General features: G+C 41.0%; 1 protein-coding gene across 3 annotated transcripts in view; it reads right to left on the bottom strand.

The window, feature by feature from the left end:
- ADD1 (adducin 1) overlaps nucleotides 1-18,782 on the bottom strand; it is a 74,554-nt gene extending 55,772 nt beyond the window's left edge. Inside the window, exon 1 of one of the 3 annotated variants that reach the window (XM_081229248.1) lies at nucleotides 18,660-18,782. The gene's annotated coding sequence lies outside the window, so the exon portion shown is untranslated. Of the gene's footprint in view, nucleotides 1-18,009; nucleotides 18,063-18,659 lie in introns of those variants that run through there. The other 2 variants (XM_081229250.1, XM_081229249.1) reach the window with 2 other exon arrangements.
- Nucleotides 18,783-18,843: the final 61 nt, after the last annotated feature.

Consider the following 18,843-nt stretch of genomic DNA (forward strand, 5'->3'; position numbering starts at 1 on the left):
TATAGTACACTGTGTGTCTAGGAAAATCTTGGCGCTTTGGCCTTGCAGCCTGACCTTCTGGGGTTAATACAGGAAAGAAATGGTCCATCTAGTCAAGTGTTCAAACCCAAGCCTCAAATGAATAATAATGCTTCATTTACTTAGGGGAGGCAATTCTCCTCTGGTGCCAAAATCATGACATACTTCAAAATGATTTCCACACAACAGTTCAGAACATTTCTGAAAAACTACAGCATATCTTAACAAGCCAATAAAAATGCAAAGCACTCTCAAATAATTGCAACAGCATGAATAAAATAAATATCCCCCAAAATGTGACCCTTTTAGAAAATCCTAGTTGCAAGACCTTGCCTAGAGTGGGAGCTCAAATAGCAGTTGCTAACGAAACAGTGGAACATTGGAAAGGCAAGTTTACAGTATAAGAAACCCTCCAGGGACTTCCCTGGTGGCGCAGTGGATAAGACTCCACACTCCCAATGCAGGGGGCCCGGGTTCGATCCCTGGATCCCACATGCATGCTGTAACTAAGAGTTTGCATACAACAACTAATACCCAGTGCAACTAAATAAATAAATAAATAAATAAAAAAGAAACCCTCCAAATGGGTTAGGATTAAATATAAAGTTTCACTTCCTTTTTGGCTCACATACTCTGAAAAGGAAGCAGAGGTATCAGAAAAATTTCCCTTCTTTGATGGATCGGAAGTAGCTGCTTTATTTGGCATTTCTCTGATTAGTAGGTAAGAATGAATGTTTTTTATATGTTTATTTACATCTGAAATTTCCAATAGGGCCTATTCATTTCTCTGTCTACCTATCTATCTATTGAAATCTTGATCTATTTATTCCTACAAATGTGAAAAAAATAGTATACCTACACTGACCTTTTATCATATTTGACATTCCCAGACTATATTACCTTCTATAATTTTATTTTTCAATTAGCAAATATTTTAACATTTTACATATTTAGGTCTGCAGACGTTTTCCTTTGAATTCTTCTCCTTTTAAAGAGAAAGTTATCATTGCTTCCTAGGCACATGTCTAATAAAATTTTCCAAGAAAGTTTTAGGCATTATCTCTGAAAAACATTTTACTTTGCTTTTTCTCTACAGTCTCTATAATTTTAAACATTTCTCCTGAATCCATCTGGAATTTATTTTGATGAATGTCTTCCAGTTATCTCATTGCCAATAATCCCTTCTCCCTGGAAACCTAGAGGTGTGTTTCTTCACCCCCACCAGGCCCCACTGATGAACCTTCCAACTGTGCACCAGCAGCACCCCACTACTGCCTCGTCATCTATCCTATAACCTTTTCCACCTCAGTTCCCTCATTTGTAATAAAATATACTCAAGTCATGTTCCAAGGTTGTTGGGGCAATCAGAAATAATAAGTGTAAAATATCTAGCACAATGTCTGGCACATAGTGGGTACCCTATAAACAGGAAATATTTTAATTATCTATTATCTGATGAGGATGTAAAAGTAACAGGCTAAAAAAAGTTCATTTCAAAAACTTTAAGAACATTAAGTTTAACCAACTAAAAGTTAAAAAACATCATTTTAATTAAAAGTAACATTTTATTAAAACCATCGTGTTCTATCAACACATGGAGCACAAATTAATAAGTGAAGTTTCTCACTCTAACTCAATCCCTAAACCAATACTGTACTGTAACTTACTGAAAGAGACTTGGGTGTGGTTTTGAAAACAACTCTGGGTGAGGCAACTAAAGATAAGTCAACCAACCATCTGTTCAACTGAACAAATTTAAGTGAACTTTAATGCACCCTATCCTGTTTATATTTCCAAAATATGTGAGATAACACTGGTACAGAAAGAATCTGGCTTGGGTCTTCATCAAAATTCCATTAGCTTCTCAATGCTAACTGATTAATAAATGTGCTCAATTCATATCTAGAGTTTAGACCCTAAAGCCAAGCTACCTGGGTTCTGATCCCAGTTTACCATTTACTAGCTACGTAACCTTAGGCACATTTCACCTTTCTCTATGCTTCAGTTTCTTCATCTGTCAATGGGAATGGTATTATTAGCTACTTCCTTGGTTTAAGACTAAATGAGGTGGGACTTCCCTGGTGGTCCAGGGGTTAAGACTCCACACTCCCAATGCAGGGGGCCTGGGTTCGAGCCCTGGTCGGGGAACTAGATCCCACATGCCACAACTAAGAGCCTACATGCCGCAACAAAGATCCTGTGTGCTGCACCGAAGACACGGCGCAGCCAAATAAATATTTTTAATAAATAAATAAAGTTTAAAAAAAGACTAAATGAGTTAATTTATGTCAAAAGTTTCATACAGTGCTTGGCACACAGTAAACAATAGAATAAATGGCAGTCATTATTATTATTATAAGCAGCAGCAGCCTCATTAAAGACTAACTGAAGCTCTTTCAAAAGAACACTGGAAGAACATTCTATGATGGGCACTAATTAACTGTCTTCCTAATTAACTGTCTTCCTCGATACGTGCACAGGGAACACACAGCCACACCACTTTTTAGAGTTCCCTCTTACAGACTATATCACTGCTCTTTATTGTCAGTTTTTAATACAATTCCTAGACTGCAAGCTTACTGAGGCAGCAGTTATTACAATGCTTTTCCTTCCAAAATTCCTAACACAATGCTCTGAACACAGATCTTAAATAATGCTTTTTAAATTAATATAATAGAAATAAAAAGCAGTAAGAAGAAACCTTGGAAGTATACATTTTTAGCCCCAGAAAGAGCTTGAGAAGCCACCTGATCATTTTACAGATGACAAAACTGAGCAAATGACTTTAGTCAAGTCTCATATGCTGGCCAACCTGTAGCCAGCTCCTTCCTGTACCAAGAACATCAACCTCACTCACTCCACTGAACTCTAACTGTGCATTTTAGAATCACCTCATACTAAACATGCTTTTCTTAAGTTTTAAACCAATACACAACCACTATTTCCATTACTAATAAATACCACTTGGAGATCTCAAGTAAGAAATATGAGGCCCTACCACTCAAATAAGATTTTCCATAATGTTATTTTCCAAAGTTATTTGCAAGTAGGAAATACATAAAACCTCCAAGGGCTAAACAACAACTACAACAACAACAACAGCCAAAACCTTGAGACTAAAACTAGAACTCTGAATTGGAATCACTCACAGAAAGTGACATTACCAGAGATCAAACAACAAAAATCTGCATTGGTAGAGGCAAAAAAGGAGGAGCTGATGAGCTGAACTCTGTAAGGGGATGGAAATGGTCTCAGGCTGAATAACCCTGGCTCACAGTAGAAGTAAATACAATCTTCTCAGGAAAAAACATCCTCAGTGTTGACTCCCCAGGTTTTTCCACAGATTAAGATCAACCAAATAGACATCCAAGTCAAAAATTCAGTAAACCCAAAAACAATCTCCATGAGTGACAGGCATTGAAAAAAATAAATTATAGGTCCAAGCCCTCAAAGACTTCAAATACTAGAATTATAACACAGAACACAGAATAACTATGTATGAAATGTTTAAAAAAATTAATCATAAATACGACAAGCCACAGAGACTACCAAAAATGGGCAGAGCTGAAAAAGAAACCACAGAGAACTTTTAGAAATGAAATAATTTGAAAAAAAAAGTTTAATCAACTAATGAATTCATAACAGCTTTGAGAGAGATTCCTGTTTACATACAGGAATCAGTGAATTAAAAGATTTGAAAAACATTATCCAGAAACCAGCACAGAGAGACAAGGAGATGCAAATTATGACAGAAAAGATATGAAGGACAGAATAAGAAAATCTACTACATATTTACTGAGTTATAAGCAGAGATAATAAAGAATAGAAAAGAGTCAGTATCCAGAGAGAATGGCTGACAATTTTACATAACTGAAAGACACAAATCCACAAATACCAAGCAAAATAAATAGCGATCCATGCCTCATAAATACTGTAATGAATCTGCAGAATAGCTAAGACAAAACAATTTTTTCTAAAAGCAGAGGAAGAGTGGCATGGACATATATACACTACCAAACGTAAAACAGATAGCTAGTGGGAAGTAGCCGCATAGCACAGGGAGATTAGCTAGTTGGCTTGTGACCACCTAGAGAGGTGGGATAGGGAGGGTGGGAGACGCAAGAAGGAAGAGATATGGGAACATATGTATATGTATAACTGATTCACTTTGTTATAAAGCAGAAACTAACACACCACTGTAAAGAAATTATACTCCAATAAAGATGTTAAAAAAAATAAAAGCAGAGGAAAAAAAGACATCACCTATGAAGGAATCACAATTAGACTATTGGCAAACCTGTAACAGAAACAACAAAAGTAGAGAAACTACTGAAAGGGAAATAACTGTCAATCTAGATTTCTATACCAAGCAAGGCTATCTTTTGAGAATGTGTGTGAAATAAGGTCATTCCAGATAAACAAAAACAGAGGTACCTCCTACAGACCTATAGTAAAGGAGCTTTTAAAGAAGAAAAAATGATCCCAGGAAAAAAATGAGAAATGCAATAAGCATCATGAGTAAAGAAATTGCTAAACGGGAAAGTAAATCTAAAAATGTTTTTGAAAAATATAGTGATGATGCTGTCCAATTTATGAGGCTAAAAAAAAAAGGCTAGACTAAAATACTGGATCTGAGTAGCATGTAACTTGATCATTGAGTTTAACTGGAATTAAAGTATTTTAACATCTTTGTTTTCTCTTGTAGTGGAATATGAAATTAATTTCACTTTGTTAAATATGCATGGTAAAACTTCAAGGGCAACCACTAAAAGAACGTAATAGAGTATGTAATTTCCAAACCAAACGAAGGGAGTACATAATGAAAAACAAACAAAACAACTTGGTTATTCAAAAAGGCAAGAGTGCAGGGAAAAAAATTACAAATAGAAGACAAATTGTAAGATGACAGAAGAAGTACACATTTATCAGAATCACAATAAATGTAAATGTATTATGCCAGTTAAAAGCCAGATATAATACCCATTGTAGTAGGCTGAAGGATGGTCATCAAAGAAATCAGTCCTAATCCCTGGAACCTGTAAATGTTACTTTACATTGCAAAGATTGTGGAAATGTGATTAAGGTATTGGGAATGGTGAGATTATCCTGGATTATCTGGGTGGACCCTAAATGCAATCACCAGTATCCTTACAAAAAGGAGGCAGAGGGAGATTTGGCTACACAGACATAAAAGAGGACAATTTGATCAGGGACACAGAGATTGGAGTGATGCAGCTATAGCCAAAGAATACTGGCAGGCATAGGAGTCAAGGAACAAATTCTCTCCTCTAGAAGATCTAGAGAAAGTATGTCCCCTCCAACACAGATTTTGGCTCAGTGATACTGATTTTGGACTTCTGGCCTCCAGAACTGTGCGAGAATAATTTCTCTTGTTTTAAGGCACCAAGTTTGTGGTAATTTGTTATAGCAGCCACAAAAAAGCTAACATCCCCATAAAACGTAAGAACAGAACATAGAAAGTTTGAAAGTAGATGGATGAAAATAGGTATACCAAGCAAACAACAACCAAAAAAAAGCTGGAGTATCTATATTAATGTGAGACAATAAAGACCATGGAAAATAAAAGCATTACTCTAGAATGGAAGTGTTATCCTAAATAACGATAAAATATTTCAATTCAACAGGAAGATACATATATATGCCTATTAAAATGGTGTCAACACATATGAAGCAAAAACTATAAAAACTCAGAGAAAAATTGACAAGTCTACCATCATAATGGATAGATTAACCCATAATGGGTAGATTAACACCAAAACATCGCTCAATTATTAAAACAGGCAAAGCAGTCAAAAAATTAGCAAACAGGGCTTCCCTGGTGGCGCAGTGGTTGACAGTCCGCCTGCCGATGCAGGGGACACGGGTTCGTGCCCCAGTCTGGGAAGATCCCACAGGCCGCACAGCAGCTGGGCCCGTGAGCCATGGCCGCTGAGCCTGCACGTCCGGAGCCTACGCTCTGCAACGGGAGAGGCCACAACAGTGAGAGGCCCGCATACTGCAAAAAAAAAAAAAAAAAGAATCCCTCTTGCAATGCAGGGGACGCCAGTTCAATCCCTGGTAGGGGAACTAAGATCCCACATGCTGCAGGGCAACTAAGCCCATGGGCCACAACTACTGAGCTCGCGTGCCACAACAAGAGAGCCCACACGCTGCAATGAAAGATCCCGTGTGCCGTGACTAAGACCCAATGCAGCCAAAAAATAAATATTAAAAAATAAAAGAAAGGCAACATACCAAAAAATGGATTTTTCCTTTGTGCCTTAAAAAAAAAAAAAAAAAGATGATGTCATGGCTGTTTTCACAGCATAATAAAATCTGGGGTCAAGAGCTGAAATAACATACAAGTAACTCATTTTATGAAAAAGGTACTCACAACCTTCCATAGTTGTAGTCAGCAAAATCTGCACTATTTTCATGAGGATTCTACTTCACCCTTGTGCATCACAAAGCAATCAAAATGAAAACTATCCACCAAGAAAAAGTAAAACATACTTTAAAACTGCTAGCTTGATTTTTATAAAATAGAAATGGTAAAAATAACTGTGAGTGAGTGATATGAAACATCTCAGTGATCTGGACACCTCTAACAGAGATCTACCTCATGTCCCTACAGAGAAGGCCCTAGCAGGAGTTCCTGTGTACTCACCCTCATGGGCTTCCTCTCTGTCTGACCTGAAGAGCCAAGAGCCCATGAAGTGGGACCTGTGTTCTTGTTATGTTTGATTCCCAACGCCCAGTGCAATGCCTGGCACACTAAAGGCCTTTTTAAAAGTTCAGTGAATTAATAAATCTCCTAAATGTGACCACTGTCATTTACAAACTAGAGACAAAGAAAATTCATACTATTATCCCTTGATGAAAAGCTGGAAAAGAAATGTTTCCCTGAAGAAACTCCCTGCTTTCCAAAACAATTAATCAAACACCCTATGCAGAAAACAGAGCACATTCAATATTCCAGACATCCTAGGTCAGAGACATGCCCAGTGGTTACACTGTCAATGTACGTTGTGCTTCAGTTCCTGAGGACGATTCTCAGAATAAACTGAGATAGAGAGTATCTGGATGGAGGGGTCATCTAGTTCCCCTAAAGATGGACAGACTACCTTCACATCTCTCCTACTGAAGCAGACACTCAGTCTTAAAGGGAGTTCATTCTGAGACTCAAGAATCATTTCTACCCTCCCTTCTTGCCTGAAGCTCTACACAATAATAACCTGATTAATGGTATCACCTGGGAACAAGGTTGGCCTATTAACTAAAACATTCTCTAATCTTGGAAAGCATGGCTTAACCACAAAGTTCTTGCTAAGCTGCAAATACATACAGCTGTAACAAAACAAAAATATCTCTGCACACAGCTTTATTAAAAAAAAAAAAGAGTGGGAGTAGCTAGTAAACAGGACTCTTTATTGCCTTTCTGTGCCTTTCCCACTTAACATCTGCTTCTCCCTGATCTATACACTGGAAAAGGAAGAAAGGAAAGGAAATGCACACTGACAGCATACCTATGTACCATATGCATTCAAAAGTTCTCTCACTGTGGCCTCACAACACTTCTAGTTAGACAAGACTGTTACTCTTACTACTTCTGTTTCAACCGAAGAAAAAAATGAGTTCAGAGAATTTCACCAGCTTGATCCAGGGCTACACAGTTTGAGTGGCAAATTGCATCCAGACACTATATCCCTAATACCCAGCATTATACCAGTAGTTGACAACTAACTTACTTCAGTGAGAATAAAATGCCTAATGCAGCATTCGCATTTTTACAGCTTTACTGATATATATTCACATATCATAAAATTCACCAACTTAAAGTGTACAGTTCAGTGGGTTTTAGTATATTCAGAGAGATGTGCAACCATCATCACGATCTAATTTTATAACATTTTTCAACACCCAGAAAGAAACCACACACACATTAGCAGTCAGTCCCCATGCCTATTCCTCCCCTCCCCTACCACCTTTTTCTCTGGCTTCTTTCATTTAGCAAAACCTTTTCCAAGTTCATCCATTTGCAGCACGTATCAGTATTTCATTCTTTTTAACCGGTTTGTTTCCACTTTTCAGCTATTAAGAGTAATACTGCTACGGACATTCACATACCAATTTTTGTGTGAACATATATGTTCTTCAGCATTTGCATTTTCAAAGGGTTTTCACAACATTCTCTCCTTTGCATCTTATAACTGCTTCATTTTGTGAGAGAGAACTGAAGCTAGGAGCAGTTAAGTGACTTTGCCACCCACTGCTGGGTAACCCTCAGTGAACCTGCAGTAAACTCGCACCTTCTGGCTGAAGACCTGCTCATTCCTTACCACCACACTGCTTTGTCTCCTCCATAAGACATTTCAAGCAACAGCATGCAGATGAGAAAAAACGTCTGCTTTGCTGAGGAGCTCCCAGAATCATTCTCCGTAAGTTAGTGCACAAGGCAAATTTAAACTAAGCCTTATCAGATGAAGAGAAGGGGAGAACAAAGTGTTTGAGACACGGTACAGGTGCCTCCCAGCGCTGGCCTCCTCCTCCCCATGGAAACACTGAAGGTTGCTACTGCAGGGTGCTGCGGAGGCACACGTGGAGTCAACACCCACTGTGCGCTGCCTCTGAGGGCACCCCAGTCCTGTCCTCATGTGCCTGCGGGCTCGATTCCCACATCAGCCTGAAGCTCCCAGGCCCCCACAGCTCCCAAGGCCTCGACGCAGAGCTGAGCTGTTCTGAAAGGGGGACAGTATTTGGGGAGCATATACGGTCAGTTGTATAAACCCCCTTTTCCAACCTCCTGAAACAGTTCCTAGGCTTATAACATTTTTGGTAATAAGGTTCAGAAACATGGTTAATAATTACATTAATAATATATAACAGCCACTTACTAGGTAGCTTTTATGCATTTAATTCATTTAATCCTCACAATAACTGTGTAAAATAGGTACTGTGATTACCTCTATGCTACACGTCAACACTTTCTTATGTGGGGAATACATGTAGTTGGTGGGAATATAAACTGGCGTAACTCCTTAGGAGGGTAATTTGGAAACAGCTATGGAAACTAAAAGTACAAATATCCTTGAACCAGGCAATTTCACTTCTGAGACTATATCTACAGATATACTTCACAGTGCCCAAAGACAAAGAATATTAACTGAAAAAGTTTACAACAATAAAAATCTGGAAACTAATACCTATCAATACAGCAGTGATTAAATAAATTGTACTGTTAAGACGAAATACCTGAGACTATTAAAGAGAAAGAAATAGATTTATGTGTGCTGCTACTAAGTATTCGCCAAGATGTATTAAGGAGGAGCAAAATCAATATCATTATGTGTAACAATTTATTTTTTAAAGGAGGTATATGTACACACCACCACTCTGGCTGTGTGCTCTTGGGCAAGTTATAATACTTATCCTGTCTCACAGCTCCCTCGTCTGCAAAATGGGACAACAACAATACTTCCCATGGAGTGCTCAATAAAAATTAACTGTGGCTATTATTAAACTTAATGATTATTTAATTATGACACTACCAATAATAATAATAATTTTGTCATTATTAGATGGGCTCCACCAAAAAAATCAATTTCATATCTACACTACCCAGTGCCAGGCATTACACAAGTATAGGGAAACTGGCAAACAGCACCTGCTCTGCTTCCCCATCTAGTTCACAGCCCACGAGGGTTTTCTTTTCCAGATGTCTAGCCTACATGGCCTGCCCCCACCAACAGGCAACAAGAAACCATGTACAGTGAGACGGGTCTCCACTGCCCAGATGCTTTCCCCCAAATGCACACAGATTTGATCTCTGATCAAACATCACCTCCTGAGACAAGCCTACCTCCCCCAACAATCTGAAACAGATCCTTGCTGCCACCATTCTCCATTCCCTTATCCTGTTCCCTTAACCAGTTCCATGGTCTTCACAGCAGTTGTTACTATCTGACATTACAGTATTTCTTTATTACCTAACCTCTTTCTAGAATATAAGTTCCAAAGAAAGGAAAATGTGTCTCATTCCCTGCTCTGCTCAGTGCCCAGAATAGTACCCAGCGTATAGTAGGTGCTCAATAACTATAGGTGAAGAGATGGGACTGCAAGTTAATGAAAGCTACAGAATGGAAAATATGCTTGCAAAATAACATTTAAAAAATTACTGTCATTTTATTCTGGCAGACTAGGTTCTCAAGACACTGTTCAGTTAAAAGTTGAGTGGACTTCCCTGGTGGCGCAGTGGTTAAGAATCCGCCTGCCAATGCAGGGCACACGGGTTCAATCCCTGGCCGAGGAAGATCCCACATTGCACGGAGCAACTAAGCCCGTGCGCCACAACTACTGAGCCCGCGCTCTACAGCCCATGCTCTGCAACGAGAGAAGCCACGACAATGAGAAGCCCGCGCACTGCAACGAAGAGTAGCTCCCGCTTGCCTCAACTAGAGAAAGCCCATGAGCAGCAACGAAGACCCAATACAACCAAAAATAAAAACAAATTAATTAATTTTTTAAAAAAGTGTCCTCCACACGCCAGTCCTACTGTATTTAAAAATGCTATTCTTGGGCTTCCCTGGTGGCGCAGTGGTTGAGAGTCCGCCTGCCGATGCAGGGGACACGGGTTCGTGCCCCGGTCTGGGAGGATCCCACATGCCGCGGAGCGGTTGGGCCCGTGAGCCATGGCCGTTGGGCCTGCGCGTCCGGAGCCTGTGCTCCGCAACGGGAGAGGCCACAACAGTGAGAGGCCCGCATACAGCAAAAAAAAAAAAAAAAAAAAATGCTATTCTTTTCCTATGTAGCTTAAATTCATACAAAATCATGTCAAAATATGCTCAACACTTTGAAGCTAACAGATATCAAAGACAAGATTATACATTAGTCATAACACTTGTTTAAAAAGGTATTTCTGGAATAAATAAAGCTCAAAGGGCAAAACTGAGTTAAACTTGCTTCCCTTCATTCCTTCCAACTCAAGTTTCCTGCATGCAGAAGGTCAGAACAAGCATTAACTATTAAACAGTTTTGTTAAAATTTAATATTATGCTATATTAAGATAACCTAAATATTTTAAGGAGTCATGTGTTAGCCAGCAAGCACTGAACAAACTAAGCAAGTATTAGCATGTTTAACCTGTCTGCTACTTAACCAAATCTTAGATTCAATTTTTAAAACCTTAGACGATAGGAAATTCAAAAAAAGACATCCCTTCTACTTGCCAAAATAACTTGCCAAAGTATGAGGGAAAATAAAAAACAAAATGATATATATGATTCAAGGTAAAGTGCTGTTGTTGTTGTTTCACTGACTTTAGATTCTCAAGGAAGCTAGGAATTTAATATATGTAAAAAGAAAAAGAAAATGTTGCCATTCACCATCTCCAACGCAGGAAAAATTTTAAAGTCCTACTGCTAACATAACAGAACAAAGCTTAAGAACGTTTATAGGAAGAAATAATGATTCAGAACCAAACAATGTAAAATTTACGACATCTGGAATCCAATAAAAAATTACCCAACAAGCAAAGAAGCAGGAAAATATGACCCATATTGAAGAGATAAATCAATCAAACCAACCCAGAACTGAAAGAGAAGTTAAAATTAGTGGACAAGGTCACTAAAACAGTTAGTACAACTGTATTACATATGTTCAAAATCTCAAGTAGAGAAATGAAATATATAAATATGATACAAACTGAACTTCTAAAGATGAAAGCTACACCATGTAAGATGAAAAATTACACTGAACAAGATCAATGATAGATTAAACATTGTAGAAGACAGAGTAGTGAATATGAAGACAGAGCAACAAAAAACAACCAAAACAAAACATAAAGGGAAAAGACAAATAAATGAACAGAACATCCGTGAGCTGTGGGGCAACTTTAAATGGTCTAACATGAATGGGACTGGAGTCCTCAAAGGCAACATGGAGAAGGAAACGTGAAAAAATAATGGTCAAAATTTTCTCAAGTTTGACAAACACTATAAACCCACAGATCCAAGAAAGCAGCTCAATGAACCCCAAGCACAAGAAACATGAAAAAAACTACTGAATACAAAAGCACATCAAAATACTATAAAATTGCTCAAAACCAGTGATAGGGAAAATCTTAAAAGCAGCCAAAGAAAAACACGTTATGTAGAAGAACAAAGATAAGGATGACAGCAGACTGCTTGTAGGAGGTGATGTAAGCAAGAAGACAGTAAAGGGCTTCCCTGATGGCGCAGTGGTTAAGAATCCATCTGCCGGGCTTCCCTGGTGGCGCAGTGGTTGAGAGACTGCCTGCCAATGCAGGGGACACGGGTTCGTGCCCCGGTCCGGGAAGATCCCACATGCCGCGGAGCGGCTGGGCCCGTGAGCCATGGCCGCTGAGCCTGCGCGTCCAGAGCCTGTGCCCCGCAAGGGGAGAGGCCACAACAGTGAGAGGCCCGCGTAACGCAAAAAAAAAAAAAAAAAAAAGAATCCATCTGCCAATGCAGGGGACATGGGTTTGAGCCCTGGTCCGCGAAGATCCTACATGCTGCGGAGCAAATAAGCCCGTGCGCCAAAACTACTGAGCCTGTGCTCTAGAGCCCGCAGCCACAACTACTGAGCTCATGTGCCACAACTACTGAAGCCCACGTGCCTAGAGCCCGTGCTCCGCAGCAAGAGAAGCCACCACAGTGAAAAGCCCATGCACTGCAGTGAAGAGTAGCCCCCCGCTCGCCGCAACTAGAGAAAGCCCACGCACAGCAACGAAGACCCCAACGCAGCCAAAATATAAATAAATTTATTTTTTAAAAAAAGACAGTGAAGCAACATCTTTAGAGTAAAACTAAAAGATTTTACCCCAAGGTTTTGAGTTTCCAGACCTTTGGCTCAAATCTATAATTTTGAGTAGTAAGCTTCTGTGGCAACGGCACCTCTGAATTACAAGCATTACATTTTCTCAAACAGTATCATCTCATTTGGCAAGATGAGCTACAATATGTATAGCATCTGCTTTTTCAGTACAATGTTTCACACCCAAAAGGCATGAGATAAATAATTGTTGGGGGTGAATTTAAGAGAAGTTACTGCACCATTAGCAATGGTTCCTCTCTCCTTTTTGCCCCCAAGTATATTCTAAATATGTGATAATAAATCACACACTTGAGCAGCACCTATCACTTACAAAGTACTTTTTCATTTAATCATCATACAAATTCTTTGAAGTAGTTAAGGAAGGTATTATCATCACTGCACAAATGGGGAAACTGAAGTTCAGAAAAAGGGAAGTGATGTGCCCAAGGATAAGAGGTGGAGGAAGTGATGGAGGTAAGGGTAGGAAAGGGGCTTTGCCATTTCTTGGGTTCTTCCTCTGGGCCAGGTTTAATGCTAGCTTAAGATTAATTTGGCAAAATTTACAGCAATATGGATGGACCTAGAGATTATCATACTAAGTGAAGTAAGTCAGACAAAGACAAATATATGATATCACTTATATGTGGAATCTAGAAAGATGATACAAATGAACTTATTTACAAAACAGAAACAGACTCACAGACTTTGAAAACAAACTCAGGGTTACCAAAAGGGAAAGGTCGGGGGAAGGATAAATTAGGAGTTTGGAATTAACATATACACACTACCATATATAAAATAGATAATCAACAAGGACCTACTGTATGGCACAAGGAACTCTACTCAATATTCTGTAATAACCTATATGGGAAAAGAATCTGAAAAAAAAGGATATATGTATATGTATAACTGAATCACTTTGCTGTACACCTGATACTAACACAATATTGTAAATCAACTATACTCCAAAATAAAATAAAAATTAAATTAAAAAATATTAATTTGGGGCTTCCCTGGTGGCGCAGTGGTTGAGAGTCCGCCTGCCGATGCAGGGGACACGGGTTCGTGCCCCTGTCCCGGAAGATCCCACGTGCCGCAGGAGCGGCTGGGCCCGCGAGCCATGGCCGCGGAGCCTGTGTGTCCGGAGCCTGTGCTCCGCAACGGGAGAGGCCACAGCAGTGAGAGGCCCGCGTACAGCAAAAAAAAAAAAAAAAAAATATTAATTTGGCAAAGAAAGTTATACAACTAGGTGTAACCAGGTGTTTCTAACTCCAAGTAGCTCTTACTATGGAACCACAGCTGAAATATATTAAACTAAAGGACAAACATGAAACATAAAAATTCATTCTGGGATAGAACTAGAATAATGAAGTTGAAAATTCTACTCAAAGAAGAGTAAAGCAGATTTCTTGAAGAATGAAGTCTTTACTTCATTTATCATAATGGACAAAGCCCCCAGTCACAGCCCTGCATCTCATGTGGCATCTCAGGACAGTATTTCTCCTACATAGTTCCTTACTGTAGACCAAAGCAGGATGCAACAAAAGAAAGTCCACTGGCAGACAAAACAACTAAGTCCAGGAGGCAGATGTCTAATTTGATCTAATGATAAAATTTAAACTCCAGGCAGAAATCAGCAAATGATGCCCCGCCTGAAGCCAAATCCAGCCCACTGCCTGTTTTTATAAGGATCACAAGCTTTGATTTTTAAAGGCTAAAAAAAATTGTATGAAACATAAATATATGATAGATATGAAAATCAATTCCAATTTCAGCAACCATAAATAAGGTTTTATGGGACAGTCATGCTCATTCACTTACATATCATCTATGGCTGCTTTCATGCAACAACAGCAAAGCTGAGTAGTTGCAACAGAGATCATACAGCCCTCAAAGCCTAAAATATTTATTATCTGGCCCTTTACAGAAAGTCTGTCAACTCCTGCTTTAAGGGAACAGATGGGCCTTTAATAATTTGCCATGAACATTTACTTCTCACAAATAAGCTCTTAAAAAATTAGGGCTTCCCTGGTGGCGCAGTGGTTAAGAATCCGCCTGCCAATGCAGGGTACACGGGTTCAAACCCTCGTCTTGGAAGATCCCACATGCCACAGAGCAACTAAGCCCGTGCACCACAACTACTGAACCTGTGCTCTAAAGCCCGTGAACCGCAACTACTGAGCCTGCGAGCCACAACTACTGAGCCCAGGAGCCACAACTACTGAAGCCCATGAACCCAGAGCCTGCGCTCCCCCACAAGACAAGCCATTGTAATGAGAAGTCCGCGCACTGCAACGAAGAGTAGCCCCTGCCTGCTGCGACTAGAGAAAGCCCACGCGCAGCATCAAAGACCCAATGCAGCCAAAAATAAATAAATTTATAAAAAAGAAGAAAACGCCATTATCAGACAAGATATTTGTGTTGACTGTTCATTAAAAAGCAGTCATGGGCTTCCCTGGAGGCGCAGTGGTTGAGAGTCCACCTGCCGATGCAGGGGACACGGGTTCGTGCCCCGGTCCGGGAAGATCCCACATGCCGCGGAGCGGCTGGGCCCGTGAGCCATGGCCACTGAGCCTGCGCGTCCGGAGCCTGTGCTCCGCAACAGGAGAGGCCACAGCGGTGAGAGGCCCGCGTACCGCAAAAAAACAATGTACATAGATATACATACAGAAATACTTAACGGCTAAAATGAAATGACATCTGGGTTTGGGGGTACAGATAAAGCAAAACTGGCCATGAGTTAATAACTGCTGAAGCTGGATGAGGGTAAAGAGACGTTTACTATACTAGTCTCTCTACATGTGTGGGAAGAATTAAACATGTAAAAATAAATAAACAAGTCCACATACTCAGCCATAAAAAGGAACAAAACTGGGTCATTTGTAGAGATATGGATGGATCCAGAGACAGTCATACAGAGTGAAGTAAGTCAGAAAAAGAAAAACAAGTATCATATATTAATGCATATATATGGAACCTAGAAAAATAGTACAGATGAACCGGTTTTCAGGGCAGAAATAGAGACACAGAAGTAGAGAACAAACATATGGACACCAAGGGGGAAAGTGGTGGGGCTGGTGTGATGAATTGGGAGATTGGGATTGACATGTATACACTAATATGTATAAAATAGATAACTAGTAAGAACCTGCTGTATAAAAAAATAAATACAATAAAACTCAAAAATTCAAAAATTCAAAATAAATAAATAAACAAGTCCAGTTAAACTCTAAGTTTCACATAATAAAAATGTCTTTTTTATATTAATTGTCAAACTGTTAAAAATTATGACGATCGGGCCTCCCTAGTGGCGCAGTGGTTGAGAGTCTGCCTGCCGATGCAGGGGATACGGGTTCGTGCCCAGGTCTGGGAGGATCCCACATGCCGCAGAGCTGCTGGGCCCGTGAGCCACGGCCGCTGGGCCTGCGCGTCCGGAGCCTGTGCTCTGCAGCGGGGGAGGCCACAGCAGTGAGAGGCCCGCGTACCGCAAAAAAAAAAAAAAAAAAAAAAAAAAAAATTATGACGATCAATAAAATTTTAACACTGGCTGGATATTTGATTATTTTTAATTTTTTAAAAGTATCTTTTAAAGCATTTCAGTATTTTCTGATTCAATACAAGGACTCCTTGAAAGAACTAACTAAAAACCAATAACCGATCTAAAGAAACAGTTTTTATAGTAAAATAAATAACAAAAAACTGAATACCAAACAAAACCTTACCAATATCGGATAGCATCAAAGAGTTAAAGGAGAAACGGTGAGCTGTATAAATTATATTTTAGAAAGGAAACTATCCCACCTTTTGGAGACTGGGCAGAATTTAGATTCCTGTCATTCAGTGAGCCTCTGTAACTAAAACCACACAAGCAGTAAAACAAATCGTACCATTTGTCCTGCTGTAACCCACGTCAAAACTCTGAAAAGCAGTTGGGACTGCCAAAACCATCCACTTCCTTAAAAAACAACTTTACTATGGAATATTACTCAGCCATAAAAAGAAACAAAATTGAGTTATTTGTAGTGAGGTGGATGGACCCAGAGTCTGTCATACAGAGTGAAGTAAGTCAGAAAGAGAAAAACAAATACTGTATGCTGATACATATACATGGAATCTAAACAAAACAAAACAAAAAAAGAATGGTCATGAAGAACCTAAGGGCAAGACGGGAAGACGCAGACCTACTAGGGAATGGACTTGAGGACACAGGGAGGGGGAACGGTTAGCTGGGACAAAGCGAGAGAGTGGCACGTACATATATACACTCCCAAATGTAAGACAGCTAGTGGGAAGCAGCCGCATAGAACAAGGAGATCAGCTCGGTGCTTTGTGACCACCTAGAGGGGTGGGATAGGGAGGGTTGGAGGGAGACGCAAAGAGGGAGGAGATATGGTGATATATGTATACATATAGCTGATTCACTTTGTTATACAGCAGAAACTAAAACACCATTGTAAAGTAATTATACTCCAATAAAGATGCTAAAAAAAAAAAAAACTTTACTATTCTAGTTTAACCCAGTCAGAATACTAAGATTCTGGATTTTAAAAAGTAATTTAGGGCTTCCCTGGTGGCGCAGTGGTTGAGAGTCCGCCTGCCGATGCAGGGGACACGGGTTCGTGCCCCGGTCCGGGAAGATCCCACATGCCGCAGAGCGGCTGGGCCCGTGAGCCATGGCCGCTGAGCCTGCGCGTCCAGAGCCTGTGCTCCGCAATGGGAGAGGCCACAACAGTGAGAGGCCCACGTACCGCAAAAAAAAAAAAAAAAAAAAAAGTAATTTACACGTGGGCTGGCACTTGCCCATTAACTAAAGACTGCAGTTATTACAATCCCACCCTCATACAATTCACCCTCTTTGCCTGCGATGCCCTCCCTTCTTTGGTGCCTGCTGAATCCCAGCTCACCGACTCCGACTCGTTTTCACTGGGGGCTTCTACTGATGTGTTCAGCAAAGAGGACAGCAGCCTACTTCCTATCCCCATTAAGATTTAACCAATTTTTCACCCACAAAAAAACCTTTCTGTAACAACTTATCAGCACTGCACACCGCTCTCAGCTATGTTTTTGGTTCTTGGGGATAGGACAAATTGCTTTATGTCATTTAGGCATAAAATCATATGGTCACACCATCAGCCGGTGCAGGTTAACCAAAATACTTACTTTAAGGTAAGACTGCATGAAGTGAACACAAAGACCTGTAAAATATCTTGAGCCATGAATTACAAGAGCAAAAATAAAAGTAATTGCTAAAGGCAGAGACCCTCTGACCCCGCCCCCCGCCCCACCAAAAGAAACGAAAAAGAAAGGAAGGAAGGAGAGGGCGAGATGACCAACAGCTCCTTCTCTAATAAAGTTGCAGGACAACCCTATTACCATCCGTAGGCAGATGTAGCTTTTCTCTTTGGGCAGAAGCTGTCGTTTTTTCAAAAAAACGAGAGCAGACAGGCACAATCCGGATGCCCGCGTCTGTCTGCGTCAGTGCTCGAACCCTGGAGCCGTCAGCCCTGCGGGCCACGGACCCGGCGGCCGCGAGCAACGCGCTGACCCAACGTCCGGCCCGGATCCTCCTTTCCCACACGGGCGCCCGAAGCCCACCACCCAGTCCACCGACGAACTGCCCAGGCGCTCCCACAGACCAGCCCGTGCGACGAAGGGTCTGCAGGGCGTCGGCCCCTCTGCGCCAGTCAAGGCCGACGGCCGAACGGCGGGGACCCCACCCCGGGCCGCCTCCACCCTCCGCGCCGCCGCCACAGGCCCCGCCGCCCGGACTGGAGCCCCGGGCCTGCCGCCGTCCTGCACACGGGCCTCACCTCAGGGTCGAATCGCGGGCAGCTCGCAGGCTACCAGGTCTGAGCGCGGCCGCCGCCCGTCCGCTCCGGCTCCGCCCCCTGCCCACCGCGCAGTACCCTGCCGGCAGCCCCCACCGGCCTGCCCGGCCTCCCGCCCCCTCAGCCCTCCGCACAGCCCCAGAAGCCCGAGCTGGGTGCGGCCTGC

Source organism: Mesoplodon bidens (genome assembly GCF_964165515.1).
Source record: "Mesoplodon bidens genome assembly, chromosome: 1".
Lineage (NCBI taxonomy): Eukaryota > Metazoa > Chordata > Mammalia > Artiodactyla > Ziphiidae > Mesoplodon > Mesoplodon bidens.